Source organism: Humulus lupulus, chromosome 2 (genome assembly GCF_963169125.1).
Source record: "Humulus lupulus chromosome 2, drHumLupu1.1, whole genome shotgun sequence".
Taxonomy (NCBI): domain Eukaryota; kingdom Viridiplantae; phylum Streptophyta; class Magnoliopsida; order Rosales; family Cannabaceae; genus Humulus; species Humulus lupulus.
The window spans coordinates 218,370,608-218,385,300 of NC_084794.1; positions in this window are offsets into that span (position 1 = coordinate 218,370,608).

The window sequence follows — 14,693 nt, forward strand, 5'->3', positions numbered from 1 at the left end:
AGACTTATCAGTCCTCTATATAGAGATGGACTTATCAGTCATCTACACGTAGATAGAATTATCAGTCATCTAAACAGAGATAGACTTATCTGTCATCTACACAGGGATAGACTTATTAGTCATCTATGCAGAGTATGACTTATTAGTCGTCTATTCAGAGAGAGACTTATTAGTAGTCTACCTTAGAGAGACTTATTAGTCATCTACCTCAGAGCGAGAGACTTATTAGTCATCTACTCAGAGCACAGGACTCCACAAACATTTATTTGTACCTGCTTGCATGCATGAGTAGGATTATTACTGCTAGGCATGCCTATTATGATTCAGTGACATGTTATTACCTGTTCATGAGCATATTGAGTTTTTTTGCTGAGCTTCGGCTCACGGGTTCTATGTGGTGCAGGTAAAGGGAAAAGAAAGCTAGACCATCCTTGAGTTGGAAAGCTTAGGTGGCGATGTGTACATATGCGGCTGCTCGACCACCACGACCGAGGGTTTAAAGAGAAACTAGGGTTAAACCCTATTTCGCTGCTTAGGTCGGATGGTTGTAAATCTTTTATTGTAATTAACCTTTAAATTTAATTTTGGGATCCCAATGTATACAGTAAACGTTTTAGTGAAACGTTGTATCTTTGACAAAAAAATTTAACCCTAAACCGTTAATCATACTTAGTTACACGATTATGGCCAAATAGCTCGGTTAGCGAGTTGATCACTGTTTAAAATGCATAACGTAGCGATCCCTGGGTAGTAGGGCATTACAAACTTGATATTAGAGCGAGCCAAGGTTAAGGGTTCCTGTAGACAAGTTGGGCATGTACACTCGTCACTAAAGACAAGCTTCACTTAGGGTATGGTAACTATTTATGTAGTTATGTCCTTAACTGCTTAAATAGAATGTAAATGCTTTACTTGCATCTTGTAGTAGGGAGCTGATTAATGCTCAAAAATATCATTTTATTAGTCTTTAAAGTGTAAAATTAATTAAGTTTTAATTAATATTTTCATGGATTTATTGTCATATATTTTATATTTGAAAATATTAATTTTAATTTAATTTGTGTTTAATTTTCAGGAAATAAAATATATTTTTGACACAAAGAAAAAGAAAGGAGAAAGAAAGAATTAAAATTGAAGAAATCATGAAGAAAATTGTATTTTTGAAGGAGAAATAGGCCCAAAATCAAGCCCAAAATGGAGCCCAAACCCAGCCTATGGCTATTCTCACGCTGCCATGTGGCAGATCCTCATTCGCCCAGCCGAGCCGCGCCTAAGCCAAGCTGTTCCTCCAGCTTGCGACACGTGTCCCACCAGCAGCCGCCAGCCAGCCGCCAGACAGCCGCCACTGCCACGCTGACACGATCTGCCCCCTGACGCGCGTCTGACGCGCCTGCCATGCTCCCCCGTGCCCGACAACTTCTCTGACGCTGACGACTGACGCGCTGCCATGCTGATAGCTGCCACCTGACGCGCCTGACAAGCCAACCGAATTTCGCCACCTGTCCCTGTCGTCATTCTTTGTCTCCCACGGCTGAGCACCAATTTCCCCACTTTGCAGCTATTTTTCAGCCATTTCCCCATTATTTTATACACGATTTTTACACGTTTTTTTAGCTCTATTTACACTATAAATAGAGGACTAAATGGGGTAAAAGGAGATCAGATTGTGTAAGGAGAGTGTAGAGAGTATTGGAGAGAAAAACACTTACTTTTCCTATTTTTCTTTTACATTTTCTTGAGTGAAAACAATGCCTATTTTAGGCTAAATTTTCTTGTGGAAAGGCTAGAGTGGAGTTCATGTGTTACATTATTTTTTTTATATATTGATTCTTTATTTTGTTCTTCATTTCTATATATTTGTTACAATTAAATTTATTTTCTTCTAATTTTTGTTCTAAATTTATTATTATCTTTTACATAAGTCTAGTCATGCTCTTCTTATGTAATTTAGGTTTTTAATTTAATTTAGAATATTTGTTATATTATATGCTTTTTACTGCATTCTGCCAATGGTATTTTGTCGCTCTAAAGTATATAATATGATAGGTTTTTAAAATTAGAAGTTAGTATAATTTAATTAAAGAACATATTTTAAGGTAAGCTTTAATATATATATTTTCCAACTATAATTAATGGTGTAGAATTATAGTTGAGTATAATGAATCAATTTTATTAAAATATATATATGTTTGCATGAATGAAACTTATGCCTTCCATATTTTCTTTCTGATTCTAATTCCTCGATTTTATTCATTTAATGTTTATATTCTTTTTCAAATTCACATTTTTCCAAAGTTTATGATTTTTAATTTACTAATCTTTCTTTTAATTTTGTATTTTACCTCTCTGTGGATACGACATAGCCCGATTACTACTGCGACCGCTTAGGAGTTTATTGGGCGATATCAGGAGCATGCGATTCTGATAGAGCCAATCTCTTGATTATTGATATGATTATATGATTTCCTGCTTTGTGATTATATAAATTGTGATAATTGCATGCTGAAGTTTGAGGCATGGTATGTATGTTGGAAGAGCACGGGTTATGAATTGATGAACAAATGTTATGGGCATGTTTTTAACACTGCAGTGGTTTGTGAATGTAGTGTGGTATGATTGTTCTCGTGGGGAAGGCTTTTGAATATGCTCATCATGTTCAATGGGTCAAGTTATTGACTGCAGATTCGATTAGTAGGTATGTATCCAAGGCAGATAATGAGACCTGGTGGTGGTTATACCGAGGCTGGGAATTACAGCCAGGGTTTGAGTTCTTCATCTGCCCCTCAAAATTTCCAGCAGGTGTTTACAGATATGCAATTAAGATTGTTGAGGCAAGAGGAAGAGATTAGGTGTTTGAAATGATAGCAAAATATGTCAGGGAACACCTCTTCCTTTGCTATGATAGGAATGGCACTAGTATTGGCTCAGTCTAGGGTTGAGAACTGGTGGGAATTTCTTTGTGGAAGATTCTAGGAATATTACCCTCCAGTCTTTGAGGGAGGCCTAGATCCATTCAGAGATGAGCAATGGATGGGCATGATCAGTTCCATCCTCGACGGTATGGGGGTGGTAGGTCATGATAGGGTGATTTGTTCTACATATGTATTGCGGGATGATGCTTGGACGTGGTGGGAAGTAGTATCCTAGACACAAGATACAGCTGTGATGGACTTGAAATAATTTAGGCAGTTGTTTAATGAAATATATTACTGTGATGCAGTCAAGACTGCTAAGATGAATGAGTTTCTAAACTTCGTTCAGGGAAATGCAATAGTAACCGATTATGTTAATAGATTCGATGGGTTGGCCAAGTTTGCTTTTGATATGGTACCCACGTATGTAGCTCGGAAGGAGCGATTTATCAAGGGATTGAATCCCGGAGTAACTCAGGGTGTTAGGGTCGCCCCAGTGCATGAAATCTCTACCTACGCTCAGGTGGTAGGGAAGGCTCTTACTGTTGAGAGCATAGGAAATAAGATTATAAAGGAGGGTGCTGGAGAGCGTAGTACTCAAGTAGTGACACCTCCATTTATTGGTTCGAGCAAGAATAAGAATTGGAGACTTTTGCCAATATGCGCTCGGTGCAAGAGGCGTCATTTGAAGGGATGTCGACCAACGTTATGTTTCTTATGTGGGATACCTAGGCAACTCAAGAAGGATTTCCCAAGACGGAGGATAGATAAGAAAAAGGGGGTGGACAGCTCGACTCTAGCTCGAGTGTTCTCTCCGATGCAGTCAAAGACTGAGGCTGGTTCCTCAGTGGTGGCAGGTCAGCCTTCTAGTTCTAATTTTTGTATTGTGCTGACTGGTTTTGGTGCCATGTTGTTCTTTGTTTATTTTATCTAGAGAGGCATAGACTTGTTATGAAAATTTCATGGTTATGTTCTGATGAGTTAGATTATGGCAGAAAGGACTCATCAGTTGTCTTGATAGAGTTGGTCATGACTGACTTTAGTATGATCCTGGATATAGATTGGTTAGCCAAGTATGGGGCAATGATAGATTGCAAGGAAAGGATAGTAACTCTTAGGTTTGAGATTGAGAAACCCTTGCAGTAGTTGGCACTCTTGCATATGACATTTGTATTAAGAGCTAGAGATCTATTGCAGGAGGATGCATAGAACTCCTAGCTAATGTGGTGGATACCACAGTGGAATCAGGACATACTGGATTAGTCTGTGAGTTTCTGGATGGGTTTCCAAAGGATTTGTCAGGATTATTTTTACCCAAAGAGATAGAATGGTAATTGGATTGGTGTCAGGGACGGAACCAGGTCTAGGGCATTGTATTGAACAGTTTCAACAGAACTGTAAGAACTAAAGGCTCAGTTACTGAGTAAGATGGTATTCTCCAAAGTGGATCTTCGATCTGATTATTATCAGCTAAAGATCAAGGAGAAGGATAGATAGAAGACTGCCTTCTATATTAGTTATGGACACTAGAGTGCTAAGTTATGTTTTGATGGATTAGATGAACAGAGTATCCAAATATTATTTGAATTGGACTTGTGATCGTCCTGATCGACGGTATTGTGGTAAACTCTCAGTAGGATATTTGCCAAGGTCAAGGAATGCCTCTGAGGGCAGGAGTTTCCTTGGATGGACAAGATATTATATGTGCTTTGTGGAAGAGTTCTGAGTCTACTTATAGATCAAAATCAATTTGTAGGTTGTTATGACACCTTAGTGACAGGGAAAAGTGATTGCCTATGCATTATGTTAGTTAAAGGATATGACCAAAACTAGAGTAGAGTTACTAGTTGGCCAGGTGGCCAACATTATGTTTGATTTACTCTTTCAGAGAGGATCAAGGGAAAACAGTTAAGTGACCCATAGATGGAAAAATTGAGGGGAATGTCTTAGCTGGATTAACTAAGGATTATACAGTGTCAGGTATGGGTGTATTGTGGTATAGGGATCGGACTCGGGATCCGATGAACACATGGATTAATTGGGAGATTCTGGATGAATCTCATATTACCCTTTTATTCTCTTCATCCAGGCATCATGGGAGATGTAACAGAGTCTGAAAGCTTTATATTGGTGGCTTGGGATGGAGAGGGACGTAACATAATACGTGGCAAAAACTCTTAACCTGTTAGTAGGTCAAGATAGAGTATTAGGAATCAGTAGGGCCATTACAGCCTTTGTACATTCTTTAGTGGAAGGACATCGCGATGGGTTTTGCGGTGGGGCTGCCCAAGAAGTGGGCCAGCGTGATTTGGTTTGGGTCATTATGGACCAGTGTTTAAAGTGAGCTCACTTTTATCAGTAAGGACAAGGAGTATAGTTGTCTGTATACATACCTCTATGTGAGAGAGGTAGTACACCTTCATGGAATTCAAGATCTATCTTATTAGACGAGGACCCTGTTATTACTTCCAAGTCTTGAGGAAGGTTGCGAAAGGAAATGAGTATATAGTTGGAGTTTAGTATAGTTTATTATCCTCAGACTAATGGTAAATCAGAGAGGGAGTTATCCAGTTATTGGGAGGGCACCTTAGGAGATGCTATATGGTAGGGAATGTATATCACCCATTCATTGGAATGAGATGGGTGCGATGTTATATCTGGATTCTGAGGTAGTTCAGAAAACCATTGAGGTTATTGAAAAAATTAGAGCTTGGATGCTCGCTTCTCAGAGTAAATGGAAAAGTTACGTTAATTTGAAATGTAGGAATATGGAATTCCAAGTGGAAGACTGCATCTTACTTAGAGTATCACCATGGAAAGGGGTGAGGAAATAAGGGAAATTTTAGCCCTAGATTAGCAAGGACTGTTTGAATCCTGGATAGGATCGGTCAGGTTGCCTTTCGGTTGACCTTAGTTTTGGCACTGTAGGCTGTATACAATGTATTTTATATTTCCATGTTAAGGACATGGGTTAGAAGAGACTCATATGTTGAGTTATGAGAATCTGGAGATTGAGGCTAAGTTATCCTGTGAGGAATAGCCAGTTCAGATTTTAACAGAAAGAACAAGGTTTTGAGAAACAAAGTTTTACCTTTGATTAAGGTGTTATACAGAAACTGTAAGGTCGAGGGAGCGACTTGGGAACTAAAATCAGATATGCAGAATTTATATTCCGGGTTGTTCAGATAAATTTCGAGGATGAAATTTCTGTAAGGAGGGGATAGTTGTAACGACCTAAATTTCCTAATAAAGCTTAGGGCCTTAATTAGGGGGCCAGGATGGCAAATCTTGGAATTATATGATTATGTGAGTTATATTATAATATGACTAGATATGCATGTTTAGGTGTATTAAATATGCATGTGGGCTCATTTCTGTTTAATTGGGCAATTTTCATATTTTGGTCATTTCGGATATATTTGGCATATATGTGGTATATGTGGGGTGCTCCATTATTATTTTTTTATGCTAGGGTTACTCAGCACGAGATAATCCTAGGAGGCAAGATAGTGGGAAAGTCACAACGGGATTCATACTTTACTCGGAGTGAGTTAAGGGGTATTTAGCACATTACCGGGATATTGGGTAATGGGAATAAATATTTGATGATAAATTGGGAGTTAGTGAGACCAGAGGGAAATTCTAGAAATTTTGACTATTTTACTCCCGGGGGCATTTTTGGGACCCTGAGCATTAGGATTTGCTTGAGGTTACTTACGCTTGAAGTAACCTGTTAGAAACATCAAAAGAACGTTTAGAACGTTATCTCTCTCTCTCTCTCTCTCTCCTATTCCATTTTTAAAACTGTTATCATTTTTGAAGGAAACTTGAGTTTTAGGACTCAGATTCAAGCGATGATTGAGGCCTAGCGATTCTTGGGAAGATTAGAAGCTTATTAGCCGGAGGTTTAGCAAGAACGACATAATCAGAGGTAATTTAAGCTTTGAATTCCTGAGTTTATTCTATGTTCTTGGTGTTCTTGAGTTTTACAAACTCAAGACTTGGATTATGAGTTCCTATGGGGATTTTGGGTATTTGTTGTTGTTTTAATGTTGCTAAGCTTTTGGGTGAACTGTTTGGGGGATTAAAATGTTGATTTGAGGGGTTAGGGACCCATTGGGGTCGGATTTGGAGCTTTGAAGCTTGAAGAACACGAAGTTAGAACCCAAAAATCTGGTTTGGGTGCTGTAGTGCTGGGTTGTCTATTTGGGGGATGATGTTCTGCCTATAGCGCTGTAGCGCCCAATAGGTAGCGCTACACAGTCTTCAGAACTTGGTTTTTTGGTAATTTTTGGGGTTTTGACCCGAGGGCTCGGGGGATGATTTCACCACCCTGTTTGGTGGGATTGGAGGTCCCGAGAGCGCGGGATTGGGTTTTGGAACTTGAACTCATTGAAACACCGTTTATGGTTGTGACTAGGTTATTGCTAGGGGCTTGGAAATAGGATCGTGCTCTAGGGTTGTTCATTGGTAACCTGTGCTTGGACCAAAGGTAAGAAAACTGCACCTAGTATGTGATACATGAGATGCATATGATACATATGGTTATGGCATGACATGAATGTTGAATATGGAATTGATCAGAGCTTGAGTCTCTATAATTGTGCATGATTATGATTATGCTTGTGGTTATCAATTAAGCATTTTGAATGCCTTATATCTGGATGTTTGAATGTGCATGGTTATGATTATGCTGGTAATTGTTGATGAGGCATGTTGTGTGCTCTATATATGGACATTGATTGCATAGGAAATGCATAGCAGCTTTGCTTATCTGTGTATGGTAATGACTTATTAGTCAGTAACGACAATGGTGTTAGTATTGATTGTGAAGCTGTGACTTATTAGTCAAGTTCGGTAGTGGTACTGGGCATTGGTAGTATGGTAATTGCTTATGAGTCAAGAACGGTATTAGCGTGTTTAACGCAAGCCAAAAATATTAGATCTAATCGACATAAGCATTATCAACATAAGTATGAAATGCTTGATCGACCCTAAGTTCGATGAAAACAAAAGCGCTTGTCTAGTCTAGAGGCTAGATACATAGAGCTAGGGCTATAAGCTCAGGTGACTGATACGTCACATGGCTAGGAGGGCGTGGGACCTCAGAGATAGAATTATCAGTCATCTACTCAGAGATAGACTTATCAGTCATCCATACGGAGATAGACTTATCAGTCATCTAAACAGAGATAGACTTATCAGTCATCTATACAGAGATGGACTTATCAGTCATCTAAACAGAGATAGACTTATCAATCATCTACACAGGGATAGACTTATTAGTCATCTATACAGAGTATGACTTATTAGTCGTCTATTCAGAGAGAGACTTATTAGTCGTCTACCTTAGAGAGACTTATTAGTCATCTATCTCAGAGTGAGAGACTTATTAGTCATCTACCCAGAGCACAGGACTCCACAAACATTTATTTGTACCTGCTTGCATGCATGAATAGGATTATTACTGCTAGGCATGCTTATTATGATTCAGTGACATGTTATTACCTGTTCATGAGCATATTGAGTTTTCTTGCTGAGCTTCGGCTCACGGGTTCTATGTGGTGCAGGTAAAGGGAAAAGAAAGCTAGACCATCCTTGAGTTGGAGAGCTTAGGTGGCAATGTGTACTTATGTGGCTGCTTGACAACCACAGCCGAGGGTTTAAAGATGAACTAGGGTTAAACCCTATTTTTCCGCTTAGGTCGGTTGGTTGTAAATCTTTTATTGTAATTAACCTTTAAATTATATTTTGGGATATCAATGTATACAGTAAACATTTTAGTGAAATATTGTATCTTTGACAAAAAAATTTAACCCTAAACCGTTAATCATACTTAGTTACACGATTATGGCCAAATGGCTCGGTTAGCGAGTTTATCACTGTTTTAAAATGCACAACGTAACGATCCTTGGGTAGTAGGGCGTTACAGAAAGTATGCCAAATCAGCCTCCTCCACAAGATGTAGCAGAGGACGAGCCACAGGTGGAATGGAAGAGGAAGAGATGGATACTGAAACTTTGCGAACAACTTTGATTGTATTGCAAGAGGAATTAGCTACTCTAAAAGCTAATCAAGAGAATGTGGCTGAAATGATGGTGTTGCAGCAAAGGGAGATTGACCGGCAACGTCGAGAACTCCGACATGGATTGCCAACAGAGAGACGCCACAACAGCTTTAGAAGCAGCTTATTTATTTGGTTCGAGGACAACCTGCACCAACCTCTCAACCAGATCAACCACCAAGCTCTCACCCTGAACAAAATCCACAGTTAGAGCTTCCATCATAGTCCACCACACCCAAGGAGTCCTCAAGGACCAGAGCAACCTCCCGCTGCTCAGCAGGAAAGACCAGCCCAAAATCCTGACAGAATCAACAGGCAGCAACCATCCTCTCGATCTGGTCAAGATAACGTCCAACAGCACAGGCAGAATAGGGCCGAGCAGCATCCCAGAAGCCTCAGACACCAGACAGCTGGGGAACAGAACCCTCCTGGCAAGAGACAATGTCCCTCAGGAAGCAGAAGGCAAGTGGACTCAGGCTCTGCGGTCTGGTACCCCCCATGACATAGTAATGTCAGAGGACCTAACGACCAACACAGGCCTCCCCCTGTTTATCGAGACGTACCGGGAGGAAGAGAGGGGAACAATGCGTACAGTAGGTTGCACTCTCATAGGTCACAATTCAGAGATGGCCATGATTATAATGAGGCGAACTCTAGTAGGAGGAACATTGGTTGGCAACAGGAGGAGAAAGGCGGACAGCAAAATCCTCCACCAATGGAAAACCGACCAACGAGTCAAAATGTTGGGGGACAGCCTAAACAACCCAATGTCTTTGACCTACTAGGCGCAAGCAAGCAGAGATGTAGGGATGAAGATCTGAGAGATGTGTTCAATAGCTGAAGAGAAAGACATCACGAGTACTTCCTCCCAGAACTAGCCGCTCCAGCAATACCAGATGATGTACAGGCTTAGATAGATGCCTTGAATCAAACCGTGCAGTAGCTAGTTGGGAATAAAATGTCCCACATAGAGTTTGATCGAAGGAAGGGCACCTCATTTGTTAATAGAATTGTTGTGGCGAAAGTTCCGAGCAAATTCAAAATGCTAGTTCTACCCAACTTTACGGGAGGAGAAGATTCAGTGTCTCACGTGAACAAATTTGAGATAAAAATGGACATCCAGAAGGCGTTAGAAGATGCTCGTTGCAGGATTTTTCCTGCCACTTTGTCTTAATCTGCTCAAGAATGGTATTTCAAGTTCCCTCCAGCCTATATAGTTTCTGTTGGCTGGTCGAATACAACTAATAGAAGCTAATCTGCTGGTCGACATTCGAAAGAAGGAAGGAGAAACTCTCAAGGAGTATATCCAACGGTTTATGCGAGCGGCTACTCGGGCCAAAACTGTTGGAGACGAGGGAAAGATGATGGCACTCATGGCTGGAGTGTAACGCCATTCACCCCTCTAGAGTAGTCTGCATAAGAATGGAGTCAAGAGAACTCAAGAATTTCTGGATCGAGCATACAAATATATCAAACTCGAGGAGGCCATTGCCAATGAAGGAAATTCCCCAAAGGACGGCCAAGGTAAGAAAGAAGACCCGACCAAAGCCGCCAATGGGTCTGGTAAGCTCAACGACAATAGCAAAGGTAACCATAAGAATGGGGGATAAATAGTGAACACCGAGCCAGCGACATCTGATAGCAAGCCCCCCAAGCAAAACAGATATGAACCAAGGTTCACCAATTACACTACCCTGGTCAATTGCCGAGCTGAAGTGATCAGACTAGTCATACCACCGCTCCCTTTAGGCGACCAGCCCCGATCAAGAAAGACATATCCAAAAGGGATACGACTAAGTTTTGTCATTTTCACAACGACTATGAACATGATACCAACTAGTGTAACCAACTCAAGAACGAGATCGAGTTCCTTATTCGACAAGGACATATGAGGAGATATGTATGAGCTGGTGGAAGTTCTCAGCAGGAGGCTTACAGAGGCAATGAGCAAGCGCATGTACACCAATGCTCGCCTCCTCTACAGCCAACTCATGTTGCTGGTACATTGTTGACCATCTGCGGAAGACGACATACAACAGGTGACAGTGGTAAGGCGAGGGAGAGATATGCGAGAACCCTACGTCACGATCAAGACATTGAAATGCTGAACGTCGAGGAGCGAACTCCCAAAAAAGCTTGAACAGAGGAAGAATTACTAACTTTCTCCAAGCTGGACGCACAACATGTTCGATTTCCCCACTCAGATCCCCTGGTCATGGATGTTCAAATCGCCAACATAATGGTCAAACGAGTGTTGTTAGATACAGGAAGCTTGATCAACATTTTGTATAAGTCTTCACTGGAAAGAATGAAATTGTCAGTGTGAGATTTAGAGCCATGCAACCAAACCATCTATGATTTTTCTGGCGAAGGGCTAGCACCAACAGGGTTGATCAGACTCCCAGTCATAGCAGGAACTGCACCTGCAAACAGGACATTACTCGCCACTTTTATAGTAGTAGATTGTTCGTCTGCATATAATGTTGTGATCGTCGAGATGCAGTCACCTGCCAATGTTAAAGATGTACAAAGCCTGACAGGAAGAATTGTTGCCCTAAGTAGATTCATATCTAAGTCTACAGACAAGTGTGCCCCATTTTTTAATCTACTTAGAGGAAACAAAAAGTTTGAATGGACATAGGAATGCGAACAGGCTTTTCAGGCGCTCAAAGCCCACATGTCGCATCCGCCTATTTTGTCCAAGTCGGTCGAAGTAGAGACTTTGTACATCTACTTAGCAATAACTGAGCATGTTGCTAGTGCTGTTTTAGTCAGAGAGGAAGACAACATTCAAAAAAGCAGTGTACTACGTAAGCAAAAGGCTAGTGGGAGCAGAACTACGATATCCGCCTATAGAGAAATTGGCTTATTGCTTGATACTGGCGTCTAGAAAACTGCAAACCTACTTTCAGGCTCACCCCATAATAGTGCTTACCAACCAGCCACTATGACAAGTCTTACAAAAACCAGAAGTTTCTGGTCGACTACTAAAATGGGTAGTTGAGTTGGAGCAGTTTAAAATTTCCTATGCACCACGAGCAGCTATAAAGGGACAAGCCCTAGCCAATTTCGTTGCAGAATTTAATGGACTCCCTGCCAGTAAACCGATGATAAAGACCAATTTTCAAAATCAAACCCCTGCCTAGAAGCTGTTCATAGACGAATCCTCCAACAAGCACAAGGCAGGGGCATGGCTAATCTTAATCACACCCGAGGGACATCGGTTTCATTGTACGATCAGATTCAACTTTACAACCTCTAACAATGAAGCCGAGTACGAGGCTCTGCTCGCAGGATTAAGACTTGCCAAAGATTTAAACATAAAGTCACTAGAAATATATAGTGACTCCCAGCTAGTAGTTAATAAGATTATTGGAGAATATCAGGCTAGGGGTCTCAAGATGGTTGCTTCTTTGAACAAGGCGAAGAATTTACTAGCACAATTTGAGAAGTATACTCTCCAGCAAGTACCTCGCGTTAAGAATTCAAACACCGATACCTTAGCCAAGTTAGCAAGCGCCAAAGATGCTGACGCTTTGAGCATAGTACCGGTCAAATGTTTGTTGGCACCAAGCATTCAATCGGAAGAATCCTCACTAATAATACAAGTGTCTGACACATGGACGACTCCCATCATACAATATCTCGAACAAGGATTATTACCAGAAGATAGGAATAAGGTAATGACACTTCAGAGACAATCGACTCGATTTATTTTGATCGATGGAGTCTTGTATAGACGAGGATACTCAATGCCTTTATTACAGTGTGTCTCTAAGGAAAAGGCTAAGGAATTGATGCAAGAGTACATGAAGGTTTCTGTGGAGATCACGCTGGGGGGCAAAGTTTGTCAAAGAAGATTCTTTGGCAAGGGTATTTCTGGCCTACCATGATCGAAGATTCTATGGAATTTGTTAAGAAGTGTGATAAGTGCCAACGATTTTCCAAGATACCATGAGCAGCCCCAAATGAGATTAAACAGATGTAAAGCCCATGGACATTCATAGTTTGGGGGATTGACCTAATCGAATCTTTGCCTACAGGAAAAGAGAATGTCAAGTATGCAGCAGTTGTTGTCGACTACTTTACTAAGTGGGCCGAAGCTGAACCACTCGCAACAATCACAACTGAGAAAGTGTTGGATTTCTTCGTCAAAACTTTGTATGCCAATATGGGTTTCCGAAAAAAATTACCTCAGATAATGGCACACAATTTGACAACAACCTTTTCACCGATTTTTGCGAACGACGTGGTATCACGAAGAGTTTTTTTGTCAGTTGCTCATCCACAAGCCAATGGATAGGTTGAAGTTGTTAACAAAACTCTGAAGGACACACTGAATAAAAGGCTCGAAGAAGCAAAGAGAGCGTAGCCAGAACAATTGCCAGAAGTACTCTGGTCATATAGAACATCTCACCGAACAATAATAGGCCATACACCATTTTCCTTGGCCTATGGGTATGAAGCCATGTTGCTCGTTGAGTTAGACCCACCATCGCATAGAAGGCTAACATATGACCAGAGCACGAATAACTAGTTATTAATGGAGTCTTTGGACTTGGTCGATGAAAGGCGCGAGCAGGCTCAACTTCGAGTTGCAGCTTACCAACAAAAGGTCGCTCAATATTTTGACTATATGCGAAAGAAAGTTTTACGTAGGAGATTTGGTACTTAGAATGGTTTTTCTCAACACTCGCGACCAGGCTGCTGGAGTACTCGGACCAAACTAGGAAGGCCCATGTCAAATTGAATAAATTCTTCAACCAGACACATACAAACTTTCTCGCTTAAATGGAGATCTCGTTCCTCGCTATTGGAATGGAGAATACCTACGCAAGTATTATCAATGAACAATTATTTTTAAAGGGTTGGCTTGTATTAATTTTGCTTTTTACAAGTTTTTGAACAAGGGCTGATCAGTTAGATGGCTGGTCACTTATAAGTGTAAGATCAATTTTTGATCACTCGTACAGACATGAATCTTATCCATTTTATTACGAGAAATAAAAGGAACTGTGCGCAACCAGTTATTCTTGCCAATTATTGTATTTATTACAAGTATTTGTTCATTATGTGTGTTGTTTCGCTATATTATCATTGATTGTTTATAAGTACGCGAGCAGTAATGTTCGAACAGGTATTGGTCATGGAAAGTGACCGAGAACCTTAGACTCCTCGATCACTTGCGGGGCATATAAGATACTAAGTGAGCAAAGAATATCAACATAGACATATGTAAACACACGAGCAAATAAGGGAAAGCATACTACGACACTTAGAGTATTTTTCAAAAAATTTATTTAATTTTGTGAAAATCTTAATAAAGTGTTATGCTAAGTTCAGTCATACGAGCATATGTTATAATAGCAATGATAATATATTATAATATCACAATGAAATGTCTTTACACCGTGAGCAAGTACTTCTCGAATGTAATTAAAAATATTAAAAGAAAAGAAATACTGCCTTAGGCAGCAAATTGTCTTAACATCGCGAACTGTTGTTCGTGTGTTTTAATTACATAAATAAAAATTTTTACTGAGCATCTGAAGGAGGGTCCTGCTGAGGTTGTTGGTCGACTGAAGGTCCGACTTCTTCTTCAGCACCATCAATGCCTATCGCTAAGGAAATTTAACGAGAATCTAAGGCATTTTGATCATTTCTCTCCTCCTTTAAGCAAGCAGCACACTTGGCAAGTTTAGCTTGTTTTACCTGCT